This window comes from Cervus elaphus, chromosome 29 (genome assembly GCF_910594005.1).
Source record: "Cervus elaphus chromosome 29, mCerEla1.1, whole genome shotgun sequence".
Taxonomy (NCBI): Eukaryota; Metazoa; Chordata; class Mammalia; order Artiodactyla; family Cervidae; genus Cervus; species Cervus elaphus.
Window position 1 is genome coordinate 22,385,914 of NC_057843.1, and position 20,152 is coordinate 22,406,065.

At 42.7% G+C, this 20,152-nt stretch overlaps 1 long non-coding RNA gene and 1 pseudogene across 1 annotated transcript; one reads left to right on the top strand and one right to left on the bottom strand.

The window, feature by feature from the left end:
• Positions 1–1,721: 1,721 nt before the first annotated feature.
• On the top strand, positions 1,722–4,525 carry LOC122685945. The gene is made up of 3 exons (XR_006338574.1): positions 1,722–1,795; positions 2,736–2,904; positions 4,187–4,525. It is a non-coding gene; the product is annotated as an uncharacterized LOC122685945 (long non-coding RNA).
• Positions 4,526–8,716: 4,191 nt separating this feature from the next.
• On the bottom strand, positions 8,717–9,287 carry LOC122685940 (annotated as a pseudogene).
• Between the last annotated feature and the right edge of the window lie 10,865 nt (positions 9,288–20,152).

A 20,152-nucleotide genomic window follows, 5' to 3' on the forward strand; every position in this document is an offset into this window, starting at 1 on the left:
TTGGAAGCTGTGGTGAGTGGAAGGCCCACTGTCCACTTTTAGTTCAGTGATTCTCAAGTACTTGCAAGGAGCTGCCTGATCATTCTTTCCTTGTCTCCCTCAGGTAATAAGGAAACACTTTATCTACACGTGTAGATGTTTTTCTCATTAGCCTGTGCCTTTGGGAGTCAACCTGAATGCTTCTTGCAAATAATCTATGATGCTCTGAACTCTGAGTGACATCTCTGTCATATTCCCCAAGCTGAAACTGTGACATAAGTGTCTGTCAGAGTGTGTGCAAGCAAGAACAATGGATTTCCCCTTGCACACCTACGCAGAGCCCATTAGGACAAATAGTGCAAAAATGAAGAAATGGTCTTGTGCACTGAACGTGTCCTGTCTCTTAATCATCCAATTATTTTCCAACTTCCTTGCCATGAGACTCCCATGAGGATAAGTCCAGGCCAAGTAATGTGAGAAGAAGTGCTATTACCCCATCTAGTCCTGGTCCCTGGAAGCATCCCATGTGATCCACCAGACTTTTCTCTTTGCCTCAAGGAGAATAGACTCAAGTACTACAGGCAAATTTGGAGTCTCAGGTTGATGATGGAAAAAAAATCTCAAACAATGGCACCAATGTTCTCAACTCACTCTTTGGAGGAGAGCAAGCTAGAAGATTCACCTGATCAAGAACGCCTGCATTATGCTCTTCAAAGAAGGAAAGAAAAGTGTCCACTAGAATCAAATGTTTGAGACTTTGCTGTTTACCTGTTAAAGAAGCTAAGCATTAGGTGAACTGACAAATACCTTTAACAACATACTCTCTTAAAAACTTTTCCATAAAAAAATGAATTTCATATGTTGAAAATAGCAAATACCCTCAAAACACATTTAATATCTTTAAAATTATGTTATAAAATTATTTATTTAAGAAAAGAGATTGTGTTTCTCTGTCTAAATATTTTTGTAAAATTGTGATTTTCATTTCAGACATTTTTCAGCTTGTAAGCAAACAGATAATCACTTTGGAGGCTTAAGCAAACAACAGTCTGATTGAATGGAGTGTTGTCACAAGCATAATTTTCATTTTATTTGTTGACTTTTCTTGAAGATTCTTACATGAGGGAAAGGCACTTTTCAATTTCCACTCTGACAACCTCCCAGGCACAGGGGCTGTATTCCTTTTCCTTCAGGTAGAGATGAATTCCTTGGAAATACTTCCGGACAGCAATTCCCAAATCGGGACAATCTTGAATCACTTCTTCCCGCTGTTCCAAGCTCTGACCCAGGCTGGAGTGGCTTTTGAGGAGGGCGCTGTTCCAAGCAGCTCAGCTGCTCTCCCTGGTGAAGAGGTTGAAGATCTGCTGGAGCATCAGTTGGTGATAACAGGTGCCTTGAGTCATCTAGATTGGGGTGATATTCTCTCTTCTCCAAGGACACTTGAAGTCGTGTCTGTGCTCTAGGCATGACTGACAGGGGATCGTTTTCATCTGTATCAGATGTATGAAGAATTTGTTGTCAAGGGGACAAGCAGGGATGGAGCAGAGCTTGACTCCTGCCACTAGCAAATAGATCTTGGCCACAGAGAGTTTCCGTGAGTCACTGGGAGGCCACCAGGGGGCGCGCGGACACCAGTAATCAAAGAGCTAAAGGTTTCTTCTCCCGGTCCTGGCACAGCGCGCTTCCCTGGGCTTTCACAGGAGCGCGGAGGATGTCTTCTTACAAAGGTTTTATAGTGAGATTCCGAGTTCTGAGACTTCCTTTCAGCGGGTTTGGCAGCCTTTTCAGCAGGAAAGGCGCCGCTGTCAGAGAACAGGTTAGTACTCCTTGAGTAGTCCACTAAGAAGTCATCAATCCGAGCCCTCGCCAGAGACGTTTTGTGTGGTGGCAAGCCCGGAACCTTGCGTTTTCTGCTTTCCCGAGTGTCGTGCTTTCTTCCCACACAGAAACTTGAGCGAGGCCACTTTTAGAAAGAAAATGCGTTTAGGGAGGCGTTTGAAGCGGAGAATCAGAGCGAGTTGGGGCCGCTTTTACAGATTGGGGCTCTTTTCTGGCGCGATGAAGGGACCGCTCACGGAAAGGGGAGCTTGGCGGCGGCGACCGGGCGAGGGGACGGTGTTGGGGACGCCCTGGGGGTGTCGGGGAACGGTCCCCACCCGAGGACGGGGGACTTTCAGGGTGTCGTTCAAGGAATTGGCCCTGAAGTGGGGGAGTAAGTATTGAACAACTGAAAAGTAGGAATATTCGAAAACTCACAGCACTGTAATTTTATGTGTTGAAATTTCTATTTAATTATACTTGTCTCATTAAATATTTCATATTTTTTATTTTTGAAATATTTTATGAAAACATTTAAAATATTCTATATGATATTAAAATATGTGAGTATTGAAATATTGATTCATTTATGAAAATATTTAATGGGTAGATAATATATTAAAATATGAGTATTAAAATGATATTAATATTTATTAGTATTTTATTAAATTCTTTTTAAGCTATGGTTTATACTGAAACAAGAATTTAATATGATTTTACTTTACTGGCTTTAATGGAAGCCAACTCATTAATATATTCAAGCTCACTTCTTTATTTGTTTGACAATTTGTTGTGAGTCTGTGACAGTCTTCAATAATTATTATGTAACTGGAGTTTCTGAAACACCGCTGCCAGCACTCCACCTTGAGTGTCGTGTAGCAAAAGGAACTAGTGCAGATGTCCCTGGTCCGATGATTAAGACTGTGCTTTCAGTGCAGGAGGTGCGAATCTGCTGTCTGGCTGGGAACTAACATCCCACATGCAGTGCTGTGCAGTCAAAAAGAAAGGAAGATGGATGGAAGAGAGAGAGAGAGAGAGAGAGAGAGAGAGAGGAACCAAAGGAAGAAGAGGCAGTGTTCTGTACAAAGCGTTGAGGGCATTTACCAGGTCTGATCTTTTCATTTTCTTTGGGAAGAATTTTGTAAGTGAAATGAAAATTGCCCAGATTTCATTGGCAATGTGAAGCCTTTCTTCGTAAGACACATATGGTCTTGCAAATGAAAGGGCATTTCTTGTCTTTCTTGAAAATTTTGATGTTTTGTTTAGCGCATATATTTTGGTATTTTCATATTTTTAATATTTGAGTTACAATGCTATTTATCTTGATGTCTTAGACTTGGTGCCTTTTAACATTTCATACTCAAGAGAAGTCCTTTCTTACTTTTCCCCAATACTAACCCAAGAAATAGCTTCAGAAGTACTGTTGCCAGCTTCCCTGGTGGCAGGGAAAGTATACGAATGCCCCATTTCTTATCCTCCTCCCCTCTGTCACATTTTATAACCGATTTCCTGGTCTCTTTAACCATTAAAAAAAAAAAATCTATGTCTTAAAATAATGTCACCAGAAATGGTCTAAGACTAACTGAGGATGATGTTAGGGAATGTTTACCTCATTTGTACTCTTCACAGAGCAGCTATTATTTTGCAAGACAATTTTTCAAGATGCTGGCCCCAAGCAAAAGGATTCAAGTGCTGTAAGATTTGTTTTCATAATATTCCAGGACTGCTGTAAGCGTGGAATCTTGGGATCTGCTCCTTCAGAATCTTTTGGGCAGTCCCCTCTCCTAGACTTTGGTTTTGGTGGGCCTCAAAACACAGCATTTTAGCCAATTTCCTTCTCTCCACATCTTTCTTTTTTAAGTCTTTTTTTTTTTTTTTTAGGAAAAAAAATTCGTTTAACTAACTACAAATTTGGTTTCTTTTTCTCTCTGTATGATTTTGAAGTAAAACAGAATCTGTATCTTAAAAAGTAGCATCAGAGGTGGTCTAAAACTTACTGAGGTTGAAGACAGGGACTGCTTATTTTATCTCATTTATTAACAGAGCAATGTTGTTGTATTAGATAACTGCCTAGAATCTGTTTCTCTGCAAAGAACTTAAAGTACTGTGGGATTTCTCTCCATACTGTACCAGGCACTGATCAAAGGAAGGAAACGTGGGCTCCTGGGCCCCTTCAAAGTCCTGCAGGCAGTCCCTCTCCTGGAATTAACACTTAGGGATTCAACATGCAGATCCTTGACAGTGTTAAGAGCCCTGCAGGCAGACTTTCTCTTAGTTGGACTGAAGGTGGAGTAAGAGGTTCCTGTTGGTTATATTGTTATGAAAGACTGCTATCATTCACTATGTTTCACATTCTCAGCCTAATTTGCAAACTTTGTATTATTTGAAGTGAAGGATGTCCTCTGTGGCTGCTACTAAAGTGGTCTTGATGTTTTAGAAGACGAAATGAACGTCTGGTGTCGGCTACACTCAGGAGCCCCAGATAGTGTGAGAGTAGACCTTCCTGCCGCCCCCAGGCCCTCCTCTTCATCAGCTCTGGGATCCGGCCCTCAGCTGCTCTGAGCTCCTGCTGCCTCCTTCCTCCTCATCCTGCCTCGATGACCTCTTCCCTGCTCCCAGGAGGGCAGTCACCATTCGTGCCTGACTCTTCTGGAATGCACATCTCCAAGCACATTGTCACCTATGTGTGTGTGGTCAGCACACTTTGGTGACAGAATAAAGAAACTGTATGAATTAACCCATGTTCTGTATTATGTCACTGTTATCTGTACCATCAGAAAACAAGAACTATGGTCCTGAAAATCATTGTGGAAAAATTCAACCCTTATGTATTAGACCTTAAATGGAAATGCAGAGAGTTGTGGTTAGATTTATTTTGGTGCAATTTAAACTGTCACAATAGACTATGTAGTCACACCTTTGAGTTCTCTTTTAGACTAAAGAAGTGAGTTAGATAGAGCTTCAGGTTTTTATTTCAAGCTGAGTTGACTCATACAGATGAATAGCTCCTTTTCGATTAAGACTTTTCCATGAGTATATTTCATTTCCATTGTAAAAACACAAAAGAAGCATCAAAGCTGCGACATTCTCTGATGGCCAGGATGGAAGGAAAAAGTTTCTCCATGAAAACAAAATTGAGAAAAGTGCAGAAAATGACAATTCTGGCCTATTTAAAGATCTTATATGCGGGAAGTTGCTGGGAACAGCTGGATAAAGGCTGGCACAGCCCAACATCTGCAGGATCGCCAAGCTCACCAGATGCCAACCCCTTCCCTGATGACATGGAGGGTGATGTTCTCCAGCCCTGGAGAATGGTGATCATCACCATTGCCACCCTCTGAGAAACCAGGAATCGCCAAACTCAGCGCTTCAGTGTAACTGAGTCCCGGGGCTCCAGCTCTACAAGGAGCTCAGAGCTGCCTTCCCCCTGTCTCTGCGTCTGGGATGGGCACCGCAGATCTCCCTGTAACAGACCAACTGGCCCTGCCCGCCCAGCGGGCACCACCTGCGGGTCAAGCGCCTTGAGCTCAAGCACGAGATCCACCAAGGAGAACAGGGGAGTCCCAGTGGGCAGGAGCCCCAGGCCTGGGCAAGGCGCTGCTGGGGCCCCGGGAGCACATGGAACCACGGGAGCACTGAGGAAACTCCCTTTTCCGGCCAACAGCCCAGGGCAGCTTTGCAGTCACTTTGCTTGGAGCCTGTGATTTCTGCACCTGCCTCTGTGTCCTTCCTCCCCGTCCTGGGAGGAGATTTTAGCCAGGGCGCTTTACCCCAGTGCCCATTTATGCAGTGATTCACGGCTTGAGATCAGAGCATGTTGGGGTGTGTTTCCAGATTCAGGGTTGTTTCTGGGGAAAGGACTGATTCGGGGAAAGGGGAAAGGCACCTACAGTCTGGACTGGCATCTAGTAGATATTGGGGCCCTCTTGTGGGAAGACTTGAGGACAAGACTGAGACTTACAGGAAAGGGAAAATGATTTCATTTAATATAAATGGTTAATTTCTCCTTCAATGTTCAACTCATTGAAAAATATTTTAAAATGTATAAATAAGTCTGAAACTCACACCAAGTTTACATATTTTCCTTATGCCAAAACAAGATCAAATGCAAATGTTTTCAAAATGACTTCTTTGTTCATCTCAGTTCAGTTGAGCAAAACCTGTAGTTGACAAACTTATGACCCAGTAACTACCTAAAATAATTAATCTCAATTTTCAAAATCTTTCTTCCTTTTCTTCTCTTTTAGCCTAGGATGTTATGTTAAGCTTTCACATATATACATGGTCTTGCATTGGAGAGTTTTATGAACTTCTAAAATGTCATTTCATACAGAGAAGTTGCTTTAAAATTAATAATCAAGATGTTTTTGTGTTCAACATAATGTAGGTTTCCACTTAATATACCATTTGCTACTTAATAGGACCCTTATATGCTAAATGCACTGATTGTATGGTGACTTGATGCCCAGTAAATATCTCGGCGTGCTTGCTACAGCTGTGAGATTATTTCATTTGCTAGTAAAATTTAAAAATGTGTAGATATTCTTTGTACAATCCTAGAGAAGACTAACCTATTCTAATTTGTAGAAGTAGAAGTTTTGCCTTAAAAATTAGAATTGAGCAAGGCACAGATATGGCATAATCCTCTCTAAGGTAGATATGAAATAATGGTGAAAGCTCTGTATACACCTGTCACAGTAACAACTCTCACAGCTATGTTTAATGTGTCCCTGATGCTTTATGTATTTTACTCATATGTGATAATTTTGTAAGTTGTTGTATTAACATCATATAGATTAAATAACATGAGATGGTATATTGAATGGAGTACAGTATTCTCATTATCCCTATTTTGATTTTAATTGGAGAATAATTGCTTTACAATGTTGTGTTGGTTTCTGCTGTACAGCCATGTAAACCAGCTCTGAGTACACATATATCCACTCCTCCCTATTTTGAAGCTGAGAAAACTGTAGGATAGGACAGAAAAATCAACTAGACTAAATGATGCAGAGAATTGAGGGAAAAGTAAAGAGCTGACCAGATAACAAATATACTGGTCACCTGAGAAGACAAGAGTAACCCACAAAAAATAAAAGGAAAAATGCAGCAAGATTGTTGTTTTCAAACAGTTTAACCGGTCAATCTATTTTAAGATTCACACTTCATTCATTAATAATGTTTCTCATGTCTTTAGTATGAAAAGGGTAACAGTTGGTTTCTGGATTCTTTGTTGGGTTTTGGTCTTTCAGTAGCAATGCAGAGGCTCCAGGAGGTGACACTGCCAGCAAGTATAGACAAGGGGCTTTATTGAAAAGAGAACTAGGATCCAGCCCAGGACACCGTAGGACTGGAGGGCAGAAATCCATTTCACAGCACCTGCTCTTTCCTTCCTGCCTGTGCATGTGTTTGATTTTCTGCATTGATATGAGATCTCTATTCTTTCCCTATTATTCATCTTTGTATTACATCAAAGAATTTTCTACTAATTCATCTTTCTCAAAGAGTTTTTGTTGAACTCATAGGAGTGCTTTCTAGAGATATGAAACCCAGAAATTGGAATGCTCTTCGCATACAGCAAAGGTAGTGTTCACATTGAAAGCACTATGGAACGAGCACCAAGGTGAAAAGAAAATACCTTTGCCAGGCGCCTAGCACTTTCCAGTGTCTCCTTCCAGTCACTGTCTTAGGCCAGCTGTCCTGTCTCCTCCCTGCGGGCAGGCACTCTGTGATCCTCACAGTCCTGATGATTTCTGCCAGGAGCGCTTGATGATTCTTGTGTGACTGAACTCATTGAACCCAAACAGTAATCCTGTGAAAACTGCTCTTATTGTCCACGTACTAAAGATGAGGAAACTAACCTGTTGCGTTTGTGAGACTTTTTAGTGTCACACTGTTGGTAAATAGCAGGGCTGGGATTCAGAGGTTTTGGAATTTCTAGAACTCTCTTTCCCTTGGGCTCTCTTCCTGTGGCTTCCACTCTGACTACACCGTGCAGCTAGAAGAAATCAGCACAGAACGGAGCCCCTGTGATGAAGGCAGTGAAGGCGCTGTGTGAGGGGGTGAACTGCTCAGTCCTGAGGAGGCAGGGATGAGGAGAAGGTGGGAGACAGAGTAACAGGAGTCAGGAGCGGCCATCAACACCGCATGTCATCAGCTTTCCAGCAGGAGGGGACTGCTTCCCTCAGACATTTATATCAACCATTCTGTAATGAGTGGGTATAGATTAGTTATGCCTATGACATCAAGATTAACCATTTTGTACAATTTCATAAACTCCTTTCTACCTGTTATTTTCTTGGCACCCTCGACAGCTTAGAGGATCTTAGTTCTCAACCAAGGCAACCTGGAGGGAAAACTCAGAGTGCTAAAAACTGCACCACCAGAATGCTTGAAGAATTCCACCTTTTGACAGACATTTGTTAGAATGTCATAGAACTGTTCCACACTATAAAGTGAACAAATACTGTTTTGTGATAGCTATCTATAGACAAAATAAGGACTTAGTTTTTTCAAATAAAAAAACTCAAGAAGTTGACCTTGATAAGTATTTAATAAATAAAACAAATTACAATTTGAATCATAGAAAGGGGAATATATTTTCTAAATTTTAATACAATGTAAGCACACACATCTTTTATATGAAAATATGAACTATTGAGATACAATAACATTAAATACATAAAATATAAATAAATAATATCAAAGCAGTTGTTGCTTATAGACTGATACTCCTGCAGCTGGGTACTTTTATATCTCCTTGCTTATTACCACTGACAAGTATTGGCTGAGTTAATTCAATAAATTTGGTGGCTGAAGCAGAATTCAGAGTCTTCTGAAATGACCCCAGGTGGGTATACGAAGGTGATGTGGCATCTTAGTCAGTGAGAGTCATGTCAAGGTCAGATCAGTCTCCATCCTACATTCTTAACCTTTCTTGCAAGCTGGTTGATGAAGAGAGAGAAGGCTCTCCTTATATCCAGTCTGACGATTTCCCAGGCACAGTCGCTGTATTCCTTCTCATTCAGGTAGACATGGATTCCCTGGAAGTACGTTGTCACGGCCTGTGTGGGGCCCGTCCTTCCCAGGGCAGAGTCTTCCTCTCCCGTCACCTGCTGCCAACAGTCATCCAGGTCAGCCAGCCGCTGAACGAGTCCAGTGCAGAGCTGCTTCAGGAGGGTGGTGTCCCAGGCAGCAGAGGAGCGCGTTGTGTTGAAGACGTTGAAGCTCTGCTGGAGCATCTCATGGAGCACAGAGACGGCCTGGGCCTCCTGCAGCTGGCCGCCCTCTACCATCTCCTGGGGAAAAGCGAAGTCTTTTCTGTCCTGCAGACAGAGGTGAGGGGAGAGCCTCCTCATTTGGTCCAGGAGAGTGAGGTTCTTCTCAGTGGCAGCCAGCACGTGGTTCAGAGACAGGTCACAGCCCAGGGATCCTCCAGGGCCGTAGCTGACCAGCACCAGGACCAATAGTAGAGAAAGCTCGAAGGCCATGGGGAAGATGAGGCTGCTGCTGGGCTGGCGGAGACGGCGTCTGCTGAACCTTGAGGTAGGTTCTCTGATGCCATGCTTTCTAAACAAGGCCATTAAATAGGGAACACGGTAGTTTTCATTTTCTAATCATTTCTATACACTTTTACTTCCTTTTTTGGTTTTCTGTTATGTATTCTAAATACAGTCGAAGTATTTTTCTTCCTTCTAGACTGTTAATGTTTCCTTTTCGTAGTGACTTCAGAAGTGCCCATCCAAATGAATATTTTTCAATCAAATGGGAAAGGTCTTTGTCTTAAGTCTGTATTGATGGACATGTGTAATTACACACATTATTGCCCTTTATCTCTCATTCATAAGTGTTACTGTCCTCTCATCCATGAACACATTGTTGGCTTGCTCTTAGGCTCCTTTTTTCCCTCTTAGTTTCCATAGGAAGCCAGGCTCTGTCAGCCCTATCTTTTCCCTATTTGTAAGAGATTTACCAGATCACTCTGGCAGTTAAGCTCTTGGAAACAAAGGATGAGTTTTCCTTAGTGTTTGACTTAGAGAAGAAGCTGATTATTATCAGTCCTTGAACTCCTCCCACATTTCTCTTCCTTCTGGAACACATTCCTGCAGATCCCTGCCCTTGAGGGAACCACGAGGGCAGGTCTATTACAGACATCACCCTTTCCACCATTTTCTCATTGGACACCTGTGGTCCTCCACAGACTGGGCCAATACACCCACCAGAATCCTAGTTCTTCTCAGGGATCATGGGTGAGGAGATTCTAATTCCAAGATAACTGTATTTCCCCAGCAGCACCTCACTCACAAGGGAGAGATCACTTGGAGCCACAGCCTGTCCTCTGGAGTGAGTGAGTCCATCCTCACCTGCTGGACTCCCTCCATGAGGGCAGGCTCACCACATCCTGTGGCCTCAAAATCTCCTTTCTGTGGAGGGCTTGTTTCTTTGTTGGGAAAATAAATTCTCTTCCTAAACTCCATCATCTCCCCTGGAGTGTTTCTGTGAAGGACCCTAGGTCTTGGTGGTGACCTCCTCTTCTCCTGACCCATTTCCCCAGGAGTCCAAAGTGTCAGCAGTGCTCAGATGCTGAGAGCAAAAGTGTGTTTGTGTAAGTTGGTGAAGACAATTTCCAACAGCAATCATTTTGCTTTTAGTAGATAAGTAATATTTACTTTGCCAAGTATAGTTTTTATTTTTCAACTCTTTACTTAAACACTTCAACACTTGTTCTGCTCAGAGTTTCTGAGCTGGATGAAGGAGATTCAGTGATGGTGTTGTCTCTTGATGGAAGCTCATGTCACAGAATCTAGAGAGTTGCAGTCGTTTACTCAGGCAGTTGTTTCCAACCGGCATCTCTGTTCCTCTTTTTCTGTTTCCTCTGAGAATGTAGGGCAGTGAGACCCAGTCTATGAGATCAGGAGAAATAGCCTTCTTTCCTTGAGTGTGGTTTTTCATTTAAACATTTTATATACACTTAGTGACTTATTGGACAAGATTTGTTTCACTGCTCCTTCTCTGGCTGTAATTCATGATCAGGTGAGAATAAGAAAGGGAAGTAAAGAAAGCCCGAGGGGCTGCATCACTTTCAAGAGGTTAGATTTTTTTGTTTCTCTTTGCAATTATGCTAGAAAGTAAAATTCCACAGTTGTTCTGTGGACAACTAGAAAACAAGGGTAAGTCTCAATGTCATGAATATGAAAGACCTGACACAGTGATGTGTCTCGGTTAGCCAACTTCAGGGCAGCATAGCTGGGGCCTAGGCTGTGGCAGCAGGGAAGGATCAGGTCAATATGAACAACAGAAAGGCTGAGACATGCTGCTTCTGATAAAAGCTCAAGGAAGGCCAAGTCCTGAGTCTGTGGACTGCCATCAGCTTTGTAAGACCAGCCACCTGATTTTCCTTTCCTTTAATCCATATGTGGACAGTATAAGGGAAGAAGGAAGAAGTCACTCGCACCAGTTCATCGGAGATGGGCAGTCAGAACCCCACTTGCTCGAACACTAACCCTCTCTCACAGGGTCAAGGAGATCAGCCTTGCTGTGCATCTGTGACAAATCCACCTGGGCAATGAGAAGTTGCATGTGACAAGAATCTCCTTTCTGTGGAGGGCTTGTTTATTTATTGGGAAGATAGTCTTCCTGAAACCCCACCGGCTCCCCTGGAGTGGTTGTGTGAAGGACCCTAATTCTCGGTGGTGACCTCTTCTTCTCCTGACCCATTTCGCCAGGTGTCCACATTGTCAGCACTGCTCAGAAGCTAAGAGCCAAAGTGTGTTTGCGCAAGCTGGTGGAGGAGTTTCCAACTGCAATTATTTTACCTTTTCACAGATAAATAATATTTACTTTGCCAAATATAGGTTTTATTATTCAACCCTTTTACTTAAACTCTTCAACACTTGCTCTGCTCAGAGTTTTTGAGCTGAACGAAGGAGATTCAGTGATGGTGTTGTCCCTCATTGGAAGCTTATGTCACAGAATCTAATGAGTTTCAGTCATTTATTCGGGCAGTTGATTCTACTGGGCATCTATGTTCCTCTATTTCTGTCTCCTCTGAGATTGCAAGGCAGTGAGACCCAGGTTACTAGATCAGGAGAAACAGCCTTCTTTCCTTTACTTGAGCATAATTTTTCATTTAAACTGTTTACATACACTAGTGACTTATTGGACAATGTTGGTATTCCTCTTCTGCTCTGGTTCTATTTCATGATGAGACAAGAACAATAAAGGGAAGTAAAGAAAGCCAGAGGGACCGCATCTCTATCACTTTCAAGGCGTTAGATTTTTTTTTTGTTTGTTTCTGTTTGCAACTTTCCTAGAAAATAAAATTGCATAGTTGCTTTGTGGGCAACAAGAAAACAAGGGTAAGTCTCAATGTGGTGAAGAAGGGAAGTGGTTTTCCCCTGCCGTAATGAGGTATTCTGAGTTAGCAAACTGCAGTGAGGCACGCCTGGGGAGTAGGCTGTGGCAGAGGGGGAGGATGAGGCCAATATGAACAACAGAAAGCCTGGGACAGGGCTGCTTCTTACAGAAGCTCAATGAAGGCCAAGTCCTGAGTCAGTTGACTGCCTTCAGCTTTGGAAGACCAGCTAGCTGATTTTCCTTTCCTTTAATCCACATGTGATCAGCATAAGGGGAGATGGAAGAGAGACGGGCAATCAGAACCCCAGTTTCTAGAACACAAACCCTTTCTGGCAGGGTTGAGGAGACCAGCCTTGCCTAGCATCTGTGTAGTTGATAAATGCACTTGGGCAAAGAAGAAAATGCTTTGAAAAAACTAGAATGAAAGGGAATGAAATGATTCCAAAAGATCCTGATCTTAATCTGGTTAACAGTAAAATTATGATATTAAAAGTAAGAGCTGCATTTTATTTGATTGCTAACCCTAATGATCTCTTTAATATTCCAGTTTGTGATATGATCACATTGATGGGTTGGGTTTCTGCAGGTTTTTGAAGAATTTTAAAAATATTTATGTGCTTCTTTGGCTGGGCCAGGTCTTAGTTGAAGCATGCTGGATATTGCATCTTCCTTCCTTCATGCAGGATCTTTACTTGGCCATGGGAAGTCCTGCCTGCCTCATGCAGGATCTAGTTCCCTGAACAGAGATCCAACTCAGGCTCCCTGCTTTGGGAGCATGGAATCCTGGCCACTGGACCATCAGGGAAGTCTTAAGGGATAGGGTGTCAATATATGAATTTGGGGAACACACATACATTCAGTCTGTAACATGGTAATAAGAAGATACCAAGGTATTGTGTTTATGGTAAGGATTCATTAGGATATGTTTCCTTCTCTGTATTTATTTGCGGAGAGATAACACATTCCCTGATGCTACCCTCACTTGTTATGGCACATCCACCCTGAATTGTTTACTAATTAACTGTTATTCATGTTGTACTGTGAACCTAATACCAAGGATCTACCAGGCTTCCCTGGTGGCTCAGATGGTAAAGAATCCGCCTGCAATGCAGGAGACCAAGGTTCAATCCCTGAGTTCGGAAGATCCACTGGAGAAGGAAATGGTAACCCACTTCAGGATTCTTGCTTGGAGAATTCCTTGGGCAGAGGAGCCTGACAGGCTACAGTTTATGGGGTCGCAAAGAGTCGGACTCAACTGAGCAACTAACACTTTTGCCAGACAAATCCCACAGACTATCAGTGTTCATCAAAAATGACAGTGACAACAACGACAAACTCCTTAGCCTCTGTAAGGGACTCACTTAATCCTTCCAACATAGTTGAAACTGAGTTAATATTCTCCTTTCCAAGAGCGCCCTGCTAAGACTTTATTTGAATAAAATAAGAATGAATTTGCAAATCCAGATTTCAAAACCTAATATGTCAGCTTCCAAACTCCCTATCCACAGCATAAACACCTGAGCACACTGCATGTACTGAACTCTCACTTATTTCCCTACTTTACTTCTAACACAAGATGTTCCTTTTTGTTTCATACCTCGATGTTACAAATCTCTTATTTCCATTAATTAACGTCTCCCTCCAGATTCTAGATAAGCTGAGCGATTTACAAAGTATCCTGATTATTTTTTAGAAGAAACAAAATGAAATTATCAAGTGATAGGTATTACTGAGAGTCTAACTGTGCCTGACAAAATTAATAATTCTAATAATTATAAAATAATCATAGTTAACTGTCCAAAATGACTCATAGATCGTTAAGTGATTCTCACCATAAAATTGAGATACATGCTGGACAAGGTCCTTGAGAGTTATGACCCCTGCGCCAGATTTGGATTACAAACATTCAGTGAATCCACTGTAGAAAACCCCAAGCTGACGGTACTTGTGGATATAGGTAAAGCATACTTAAAGCTACCAAATTACATGAATGTGGGAAGCGACTGGACGAATACAAGACGACGCATGCTAACGGGTGAATTGTGAGGGATGGAGCAGAGCATCCCCATGGCCATCAGCAGGGAAACAGGAGTCCAGAAAGTCAGCACTTCCCCTGGGCCTCAGGGAAACAGCTCAGGTCCTGCACTGAGCTAAGCCGCCCTCCAAGCTCGTTTTGCTGCGCCCCAACGGCCGGGAGGGGGCGCCCGATCTCTCAGGAACTGACAGACCGGCGCCGCAAACCCAGCTGGACCCGCCTCCAGGTACAGAGCAGCCAACTCGGGCGGCGGATCCACGGGGAGAACTCGGGGGTCGCCCTCGGAGGGAGCCGCAGGAGCCCAGGGAGCGCCTGGGGCCACGCGAGCAGAGAGGAAACTTCTTTTTCGGGCCCGACTGCCCAGGGCAGCTTTGCCGCTGCTTCTGTCAGAGCCTTTGATGTCTGCACCTGCCCTTGTATCCACCCTCCCCTTCCTGGGAGGAGATTTTACCCAGAGCGATTTACAGCGGTGCCCCTTTATTCTGCGAATGGTGGCTGGAAATCCAATGGCAACCCACTCCAGTACTCTTGCCTGGAAAATGCCATGGACAGAGGAGCCTGGTAGGCTGCAGTCCACGGGATCGCGAAGAGTCGGACACGACTGAAGCGACTTAGCAGTAGCAGCAGCAGATGGCTGAAAATCAGAGCATGTTGTGGTATGTTTTCAGATTCAGGACTGTTCCTGGGGAAAAGGACTAATTCAGGGACAATGGGAAAGGCATCTACAATCCGGACAGAAATCTACTAGATATTGGGATCCTCCAGTGGGAAGGAAGATTGGGGACAAGACTGAGACTTAATGGAGGCCCCGGGATTGAGAAAATTATTTCATTCAACAGTAATGTAAAAGGTAAATTTCTCTTGTAATATTAATTGTTTGAAAAATATTTTAAAATATATAAGTGTTAAACTCACATCAAGTTGAAATATTTTCCTTATGCCCCAACAGTACTTTTATGTTCCTGGCTTTAATGGAAGCAAAATCATCAGTAATGTTTTCAAAATTGCTACTATGTATATATCTCTCCTCACTGATGGAATGCCATATTTGATAAATTATGACCCAGTAACTATCTTAAGTAACCAATCTCAACTTAACCAATCTCAAAATCCTTTTTCCTCTCATGTCTTTTAACCAAGGATCATCTATTAAACATTCATTATTTTATGTAGTCAGTTTTTCATTGGAGAGGTTCAATAACTTTTTCAAAATGTCAAATCATATGGATAAGTTGCTTAAAAAGCTGCAATAAAAATGCTTTTGATTTCAGCATCATGTGTGCTCAGTAGGTATCAACTGTGAAATAGACAGTTGGGTATATGATTCCAGCATGCATCTTCGGAAGGCATCACCATCAAGACTGATTTTTAAAGCCCTGAAAACCAGAGCAGCTCATGACCTAGCTCATGAGTTTGAAAAGAAAACATTTCTGGGCCCTGAACACAGGAAAACCACAAGTGTCTTTGTCACAAATGAAACTCAGACTGGATACCAGCCAGATGGCAGGAGGGCAGTGTGAGTGTGGAGCCTGGGATCTGGTTGAAGACCTTGAAATCTGTGTGTCCTCTAGCTGGAGATCACGGAGTTTGAACAAAAATGAATAATGAACTTGTTTCCATGGGTAAAGTGACAATGCAAGAGCAATGGGTACATTGTGTATGGGTCAGAAATTCACAGAAGAAATCTGCATTTCCAGTGGATATGATGGGGAAAGGTTGTCACCTATTCTAGCGTATTGGTCTTAAAACTAAAGTCTCAACTCCACAGCTTTTCTTCTCAGATCTACTCTGTGATTCTGGGGCTCCAGTCCCTTCCAGTACATTTCTCCTTTGCCAGCAGACTGTTTTTCTTTCAGAGTTCTCCCGAACCAATTCCAAGAGGTGGACTAGAAGGCTGGAGTATAACTGATGACAACCACCATCAATTAGGAACAGGAAAACTAACGGTTGCTGCTAGATGCTCTGTGTCACCAGTCAGATTGGCAAAAACTAAAAAGGATGATAAGATCCTGTTTTGGTCAATGTGTGAGCACATATAAGGACTTAAATGGTCTTGAGTATAGATTAATGTAGCCATTGTTATCGTGGACAGTTGGCAATATGCATGTGTGTGGTTTACGTACTTTGACCAATAAAATTAACTTCATGGCCCCTTGTTCAGAGAAAGACACTCACTTGCATTATAAGACACCTGCATCTACTTGTAGCAATCTCTCCTCTAAAAGCACTAATTTCTGAGAAGAACTGACTCTCGGGGGTGACACTGCCAGCACTTAGGGACTGAAGTTTTTATGGAAAACAGCTCGGATCAAACCCAGGACAGGCCAGGCTTGGAGAGCAGAACCTCACACTTCATGGCCCTTGCTCCTTTCGTCCTTACTCTGCTTTGCTACTGAAAGTCTGAAACCCAACAGAGACTTGAGAAGGTAAATTTAGAAGTTTCTTAAAGGAGTAGTAGAGTAGTACTCATACTAAAGAAGCAAGAAACATTATTAATGAGTAATGTGTGTGATATTCTGCATTCATATGAGATCTCTGTGGTTTCCCTATTATTCATTGTTATAGTAGATCAAGGCATGTTCTACCAATCCTTCTTTCTCAAAGAATTTCTATGACTTCCTAAGAATACTTCTAGAAGTCTGAAGCACAGAAATTGGAACCGTCTTCAGCATTGAGCACAGGAGAGTTCACACACTGAATATACTGTGAAACTAGCACCCAAGTTAAATATTTTTAGCGAAGACCTAGCATCTTTCTAGTGTTGCCTTTCAGTCACTGCCTCAGGCCAGCTGTCCTGTCTCCTCCCTGGGGGCAGCTACTCTGGACTCTAACTGTCCTGATTATTTCTGCCAGGCATATCTTATGCCTCTTGTAATATGGACTCATTGATCCAAACAGTAGTCCTATGAAAAGCTACTGTAATTTTCCCCATATTAGAGAAGAAGTTCAAGACAGCATGCATGCCTGCGCGCATGCTAAGTTGGTTCAGTCGTGTCTGACTTGTGATCCATGGACTGTAGCTCACGAGGCTCCTCTGTTCATGGGATTTTCAAGAAAGAATACTGGAGTGGGTTGCCATGTCCTTCTCCTTAGTGTTTGTGACATTTTTCAGGGTCACCCTGCTGTTAAATAGCAGAGATGCAATTCAAAGGTTTTGAAACTTCGAGAGCTCTCCTTTCACTTGTGCTGTCTTCCAGTGATTTCCACTGAGAGAACCTTTGAAGCTAGAAACCATCACAGAATATAGCTCGTGTGTTGGAGGCAGTGAAGATATTGTGTAAGGGAGTGGATGGTTCAGTAAAGCAGGTGGGAGGAAGAGTAACAGGTGTCAGGATCAGCCACTCAGCATCTCATGTTGGCAACAACCCTGGAGGAGGTGAGTCCTCCCCCACATACTGACATGAACTGTTCTTTGCTGACTGGGTATAAACTAGCTATACTCGTGACTTCAGGACTAATCATTTACCACAGTTTCAGAGACTCCTTTCTACCTGTTTTTTTTTTTTTGAGGGGGGGGGTGAGTGGAGGGGTGGCTGCACTCCACAGCTTGCAGAATCTTAGTTCCCTGGACAGATATTCATGATACCTGAGCTTCTTACACTGGAAGCATGGAGTCCTAACCACTGGACTGCCAGGGAACTCCAGTAATTCCACCTTTTGACAATCATTTCCTGAAAAGTGTTACAACTATTCTGTAGTATAAATAGACAAATGCTATTCTATGATATGTTCATGTAGACAAAATAAGTATTTATGTCTTCATAATGAAAAAGGCAATGCTTTCCAAGGCAAAGCATTCAATATCACGGTAATCCAAGCACTGAAGAAGCTGAAGTTGAATGGTTCCATGAAGACCTACAAGTTCATCTAGAACTAACACCCAAAAAAGATATCCTTTTCATTATAGAGGACTGGAATGCAAAAGTAGGAAGTCAAGAAACACCTGGAGTAACAGGCAAATTTGGCCTTGGAGTACAGAATGAAACAGGGCAAAGGCTGATAGAGTTCTGCCAAGAGATCGCACTGGTCATAGCAAACACCCTCTTCCAACAACACAAGAGAAGACTCTACACATGGACATACCAGATGGTCTACACCGAAATCAGATTGATTATATTATTTGCAACCAAAGAGGGAGAAGCTTTTATACAGTCAGCAAAAACCAGACTGGGAGCTGACTGTGGCTCAGATCATGAACTGCTTATTGCCAAATACAGACTTAAATTGAACAAAGTGGGGAAAACCACTAGACCATTCAGGTATGACCTAAATCAAATCCCTTATGACCATACAGTGGAAGTAGGAAATAGATTTAAGGGACTAGATCTGATAGACAGAGAGCCTGATGACCTATGGCCAGAGGTTCGTGACATTGTACAGGAGACAGGAATCAAGAACATCCCCAAGCAAAAGAAATGCAAAAAAGCAAAATGGCTGTCTGAGGAGGCCTTACAAATAGCTGTGAAAAGAAGAGAAGTGAAAAGCAAAGGAGAAAATGAAAGATATACTCATTTGAATGCAGAGTTCCAAAGAATAGCAAGGAGAGATAAGCCTTCCTCAATGATCAGTGCGAAGAAATAGAGGAAAACGATAGAACAGGAAAGACTAGAGATCTCTTCAAAAAAAATTAGAAATACCAAGGGAACATTTTATGCAACGATGGGCTCAATAAGGGACTGAAATGGTATGGACCTAACAGAAGCAGAAGATATTAAGAAGGGGTGGCAAGAATACACAGAAGAACTGTACAGAAAAGATCTTCATGACCCAGAGAATCATGGTGGTGTGATCACTCACACTCAGCTAGAGCCAGACATCCTGGAATGTGAAGTCAAGTGGGCCCTAGGAAGCATCACTACAAAGCTAGTGGAGGTGATGGAATTCCAGTTGAGCTATTTCAAATCTTGAAAGATGATGCTGTGAAAGTGCTGCACTCAATATGTCAGCAAATTTGGAAAACTTAGCAGTGGCCACAGGACTGGAAAAGTTCAGTTTTCATTCCAATCCCAAAGAAAGGCAATGCCAAAGAATGCTCCAACTACTGCACAATTGCATTCATCTCACATGCTGGTGAATAATGCTCAAAAATCTCCAAGCCAGGCTTCAGCAATATGTGAACCATGAACTTCCAGATGTTCAAACTGGTTTTAGAAAAGGCAGAGGAACCAGAGATCAAATTTCCAACATCCGCTGGATCGTCAAAAAAGCAACAGAGTTCCAGAAAAACACCTTTTCTGCTTTATTGACTATTCCAAAGTCTTTGACTATGTGCATCACAATAAACTGTGGAAAATTCTTCAAGAGATGGGCATACAAGACCACCTGACCTGCCTCTTGAGAAACCTGTATGCAAGTCAGGAAGCAACAGTTACAACTGGACATGAAAGAACAGACTTGTTCCAAATAGGGAAAGCAGTACATCGAGGCTGTATATTGTCACGCTGCTTATTTAACTTATATGCAGAGTGCATCATGAGAAATGCTGGGCTGGAGGAAGCACAAGCTGGAATCAAGATTGCTGGGAGAAATACCAATAACCTCAGATATGCAGATGACACCACAATCACATGCATACTGACCTCCTCTACGTCTGTGGGGCAGTTTCTCAGAGCTGAGGAGAGGCTGACCTCCAGCCTGTAGTCCTCAGCAAGTCCTCCCAATAAAATGAACTCTTGGGAGTCATGTTTTGGGTTTTGGGGATTTTTTCTGTTGTTGTTGACGAGGACCCCTTCCAGGAGACCTCCTCAGGTAACCTGCTGTTCTCACCTGCATTTCTAACCTCCACTCCAGACGGGTCATCCTGTTGTCTCCTGATGGAGTCTAGTGAGGAACCTCTACTCTATCTTCCAAATTCTGGTCAAGATGTGGGTGTTGAGGAGGCCTGTGTGAGACCAAGATGGAGGAACATGTGTGCTTCCTAGACAGAAGCAGTGAAAATGTTCTTCTTAGCAGGGAGAGACTGGC